Here is a 6824-nt window from a genome sequence, read left to right as displayed (position 1 = left end):
CCGTGTATAACTGGTATGTACTTTCAAAACTCGAATCAGAATCATCCCGCCTACTCCACCACAACAAGTGACGGCATCGTAACACCGCCACCAACAGCCGCACCGCAGTGCGAAAATACCCGCATACCGTGCCCAAAACACCACCTAAGGCACCACAACCACATCGATAGACATCGTAACTTACACAATCCCTAAACACTGACTCAGTATAACTTCCCGGACAAGAAAACTTACTCAAAACCACTTTACTAGATCACAACCCAACACATTATATGGAATAAACAGACAAGAACTTCATGAATATCATTCCCCTACCATGTCACGGAATAAACATATATCATGAATGCATACAAGTATAACTAGCCATGCCAGATCACTCAAATTATTACCTTTTTTTTTAATATCATTTCATTAGGTTACCGTACCCAACATATATCACAAAACATTCATATAACAACTTTATAACTATCACACCATACCATTTCGCGTGAGGTCAGAACCTCACACAAACATTTATATACATCATAGACTCATAATCACATCCAACTAGTCAATCCTGAACACGTAAGTTACCACTTGATAAAGGTTACCTCTCGCCCGAGCTTAACTCGTATGCCCCTCATAACATACTCCCTCATTCGCCTAACCATCACCCCCTGCCAAATATAACCATACAGTTAATACTCAACTAATAGCAACCGCCTCCTAAGACCATGTCTTATACTTCCTCACAACCGTACATATCAATCCGGCCTATACAAGATCAACCTCTTTAGAATTGCTATCTTTCTTATCTATCATCACCCTTAACCACTAGTGACAACACCACAATACCACCACTTCTCGTACAACAAATATCTTCCACTCACCTCTAAATATAACAGTTCATTTCCTATCTTCGGTTAGCATTCCAAATAACGACATCAAATCCACCAACAAAATTTACCTCAACCTTCTTCCCTATACTATCCTTAATTGTATCATCACCCAACTCACCACCAAGATCTCCTATCGTGCAAATTATTCACCAAGCTTTTTACTTTCCTTAATTCCTCGATACTCATGATTAACATGTCGTCCCGGAACCCCTACATAACCATTAACTCAAATCCTCATGATAGTATCACACATCTTAATAATTCATTACTTCTATATCACATAACTCCGGTCAACATTTTTCTCAGCTTACTTTTTATCCTTCTTTTCTCTTTACACTCAATAATACCAATTAATACTTCAACTTCTTATTACTTCTATCTAACTCTTTAGTGCTCCGGTTACTATCTCATTGCTCCAAACTCGAATCCCATTATTTCATATAAGTATCATCTCACTCTTTCTTACCATGAATCTTCTCTTCTCATGATATCACTCACATTTATCACCAATCAGTCCAGACCATCTCATGCTATCAGAATCCCAAAACTCATTTCATACCGTTAATTGCCCAAGGAAATCACACATTAGTTTCACCTCTTGATAATACAAATTCCCAAACTCGCTCACTATCTGCAAATCCACGTCGCGGCATGTCTCCACTAAGTTCACTATATACCACTCTTCTCCATCCTCTACAACGATCTTTCATTACATACATTCTTAACCAACACAATCTAACCATATCTCTCCATAATTCCTTACACATCTCAAGTTGCTACTATCCACATACTTCCTTTCAATCTTTTCATTCTCACATTCCTTAGACTCACATCATACCTTGCCCACATTCGCTTACTTTTACATTACTCAACACGCAATCATATCACTCTTCTCATCTCACAAAACATGCTCTATGCCTCAATATTAGCAATCTTCCTTTTCTTTTTCCACTATCTATCACAACCACGTTTAACTCATGTCCTCCCCACCAAACTCATACTCACCACAGGTGTCACACCTTATATCATAAGATTGGGTAACTTACGCATCATGACGAACACATACATAAAACAATGCATAAAGAAGCAAAGGAACACCTTTGAATTAAAGATAATAGGCAACGAAATCAAAAGATAAGCATATGACACAAAATAGGGGTTACTAGATCGAGTACAGCCTACTCGATCGAGTAGGAGAAGGTCAGAAGCACGTATAAGAAATTACCAGGGCTACTCGATCGAGTAAGGGTTACTCGATCGAGTAACAAGGGGTGCACTCGATCGAGTGAGGGCCACTCGATCGAGTACCCTACGCATTTCTCAGCACTGTCCAATTTTCGTAAAACGGTCATATCTCACTCGTTCTTTGTCATTTTGGGCTTGTGACCTATCGTTAGAATCGTAAAAGAACAAGCTATCACCTCCAATTGGAATCACATCAAAATCATATATACATCTCAAGTTATAACAGTTTAAATACAACCTCTCTATAATCAAACAACATAACTTTTTGATTTTCTCTTTCAAAAAACTTAAACATCAACAAGGTGAACAAAAGCGACTCGATACTTGTAAAACCACCATCCCTAACCACATGTTACTACCTACCAAAAACTAAACAAGAACATCTATCATGCTCATATAACATTCAACTTATCAATCATGTACTACCCGCATGTTTTAACTTTATAACTTTTCGTAAAACAAAGCATAATCATACATTACAAATCCTATTTCCATGTTACTAACACAACAATATTACAAATCCACTTCGTCACCTAAACATATTCATAATCACGAAATTCATATTCTCATGCAATTGCCATTTCATCTTGTCCAATCAATTCATCTATGTCAACCACATTCTTCATCTAATAAGTGCATATGATACAACAGTAGACAAGTATATGAACTTATTATATAACTTTACGCAAACAAAATTGTGTATAAACATATCACATCCCCTAATCACATGTCATAGCATAGCCACATTATAAATCATCCATCCTGCAACATCATTATTCATCACATATTATCATATATGTACTACTTCCCTTTTTCACCACATCAATCATCCTTCTCATATACTTTTCCAACAATTCCAAACAACCTTGTAAACCAACTATTATGCAACATGCCTATTTACAACACTTTATCATATATCCACTTCATCATTTTCCAACATTTCTATACAACACGTCATCTAACATACACAATAAAACATTAGTAAACACATAACGATCCCATGACACCCCATAGTGACCGGTTCAAAATTGTAGGGCGAATTCGCGACTTTAGGACGTCTCCCAAGTCTTTGCATTAGCTCCTACAACTTCTACCCGGGTTCATTTTAGTTTGACTCCCTATGTTCATTAGGTTCATTGGTTACAGGTTTCAAGATCGTCTCTCTGATACCACTTTGTAACACCCTCATACTCCAAGTGCCTTACCAAGACCACTTAAGGCATGGGAGTGCTACCATCTCGGTTACCCGAGGCAATGATAATCAAATAGACAATAACGAAACGTACTTTAATAATAATAAAGTTTAATGCGATACAACCAAAACCGAAACTGATAAAAGAAAATACAGAGGTTCTCAAAACTGTCAAATACAAAACAACTAAAAGTGTTCGACACAGCGGAAGACTTCTAAAACAGCAACGTGGTGACTCATCCCAGCTATCCCATGCGCATCGTTTCATACCTGCTCAATAACTGCTCACCACCCCCGAATGGATCACCACAGTTTTTAAAACATTTAAACGGGGTTAGTACTATTTACATAAAAACAACAGCTGCAAGAAACCATATTATAAACAACTCAAACAACACATCTCAATCTCCACAACTCCAACCTATCTCCACATATTTGACTACACACCGAAGTTTGTAGCCCTGCCAGAGTACCCATCGCAACAGATACTCCTCATCGCCAGTGGGGGACCGCAACCGTTCCCACCTAAGCCCCGCTCATCTCCATCGAGCGATAAACCCATGTTCATTAATGTGCACATCCCTTATGTGGCGGGTTCCACAGAAGGCGAATCAAGGGCGTGAAGCCACTCTCGCAAGTGACTCCACTCAGCCAGGGACGCACTCCGAAGATCACAAACAGTCATACAACAATCACCTTACACAATCAACAATTACCAAAAACCAATTCCAATACGATAATTAATCAACAACAACAACCAACAATATAACCAACAACCGTCACAACCACCAACAATATACTTCAACAATAGTCACAATGAAACCACCAAACACATCATGTAATTAATACTGAGTAGGGAAACCCTACCTGAAATAAGCCATCACAAGACCGTCACAAGCAGCTAATCAAAATGCTCTTCTACGAAATCTCCTCCTATAATCACATATACAATCATGCAATTACTACTAATCCAATCAAACACCCAAAACCCCCAAATTTACCCAATTAGGGGTTAACCAAAATTGACGAAACAACATAAAAACTATACAAGGATCTTACCCTCGACACGACGAACTCAACGGCGTAAGAACGTGATGATCCGACAACCTTAGCCCTTGGGATTTGATGGTTACACGACGAACGTAGACAACGTAGCTTCTTTTTTCTCTGGAAAGGTTTTTATAAAATATACAAATGATGAAGAAAGTGACGGAAAGCTTAATATATCAATCGCGCGTTACTAACAAAACCCGACTAAAACAACCCGCAAAAGTAACTTACTCGATCGAGTAAGTAACTTATTCGATCGAGTGACCCTTACTCGATCGAGTGTCACACTTACTCGATCGAGTACCCATCAGACAGAACAATGTTTTGTAAAACAACTTACTTACTCGGCAGAGTAAGCCTCACTTGATAGAGTACCCAAAGACATAGAAAACCGTAGTATTACATATTAACTTGGGCACGGTGAGCCGATTCATCCCTTATTAATATAACTCGGTGGATTAACTCTTTAATCGATTCTACTTTTAGAACTCTCGGTCGATAAAAATTACTTTAATATTTATCTTTAGCCCGGAACACATGCGACTACGGTTACGAATACTTCCATTGAGCTCAATCCAAATTTCGATGTAGTAATAACATTTTATTACCCACTTACCCAACGTAATAAGTTTAGCACCCCGGTGAGCCGAGCCTACTTCCTTATGAAATTGGGACTCATGGGTTCTACTATTTGGTAAGGCTAATTCTCAATTATTAATTTGTCAGAGGTCGTATCAATTTATTATCTATCACGTTTTAAGTGAACTAAAGCGGTGAACTACGATAATTATAATTGACACGGTCGATGACTCGTTATGAAATGTATGTGTTGTTATGACGATTTGGCAATGCATGCAACATATTAAAAGAAATGCAAAGCAATAATAATAAATTCCTAGTATGGCCTTCCTAGAATAGAAAATCCAATAATCTATTACATATACGGAAACCAAATCCTTTGGTCCCTTGAATATTCAAGTGGCACGCCTCCCAAGAACACCGTCTTTGTCGAAACGCCTTTCCGAATGGCATCGTCTTGAAGAAGCTCCATAATTACAAATAATAATATAAAATACAATGTTATTCCTATTATACATTTGTAATATGGAAAAACTAATAAAAATAAAAGTGATACGAGATCACATTAAATTACAACCGACTCAATATTCCCTTTCATTACGGGTAATATCGATTAAAACTAAGGCCATACTAAGATAAAATTACATAATTCAAAAATTATATAAATAAAAGACATTCAACAATTGAAATATGCAGCATTATAATATGTATCTATCATGCCAAATTATGTGCCAAATCGCCCTATTTAACTTATATCGTATATATAATCCGGTTTTATGGAAATGTGTGATAATAATTTCTTAAAATCACAAATTAACACTTAAATCACATCTAAGCTCAAGTTAATTATCTAACACTCTTATGACTCAAAAATTAGTCATCACTCAATTTTTGACAATAATTCAACTTGATTTAATTTTTATGCTCATTTTTTACCTTAAAAAACATAACATTTATGAAATAAATCCAAATTAAATTACAATAATTTCAAAATTTGAATTTTTAATTTTTTAAAATTATGGAATAATTCTATGACACTCATAATGTCAAAAATTATGGTTAAAATTTTCGAATTAATTTCGAGAAAATATAGTTGCAATTTATCGGTTTTATCTCATAAAACATCTAAAGTATACAAAAATCAATCCAATCAATTTTACAACTTTAAATATGATTAGTGGGATATTTATGCAACCTAAAATAATTTTCTCATGCCATGTAATTCGTTTTAGCTATTTATGCTAAATTAGTCACTATTTATGCCATTTTTACTCTAAAAATTCATAAATCATGCTAAATGAGATTATTTGATCTAAAAATTTAGATACACTCTGTAAATCATGCATGTGACAACATATTAAAGTTTCATGGCCTAGTTCGAAATTTAACTATTTTTAACCATTTTACCTCTTTTAATCCATTTTTATCTCATAAAAATCATAAATCATGCAATATTAATCCAATTAATACGAGATTTTACACACAACTTTTAAAATATGCATGTGAGGTTATATAAACTTTTGAAGGTCAGAGAGTAAGTTTAACCACTTTTAGTCACTTAACCTCTATTTATGCCATTTTTACACTAAAAATTCATAAATCATGAAATATTAATCACATTAATATGATATTTTACATGCAATACATAAAATATTCATGTGAGGTCATACTAAAATACCATGACCAGTAGTGAAGGTTAGCTTATTTTAGTGAATAAAAGTTCATTTTACTCATAAAAATGTAATAAAATCACTAAAAATCATTAAAATGAGCAATAAATTTTCATAAATCATAAAAATGACCTAAAAACATTTTAGGACTAGAATATATAACATGCATTATGATTTCCTGACTTACTCTTATAAATCACAAATTTTTAG

This window comes from Silene latifolia, unplaced genomic scaffold, assembly GCF_048544455.1.
Source record: "Silene latifolia isolate original U9 population unplaced genomic scaffold, ASM4854445v1 scaffold_95, whole genome shotgun sequence".
Taxonomy (NCBI): domain Eukaryota; kingdom Viridiplantae; phylum Streptophyta; class Magnoliopsida; order Caryophyllales; family Caryophyllaceae; genus Silene; species Silene latifolia.
This window is presented reverse-complemented; position numbering follows the sequence as displayed.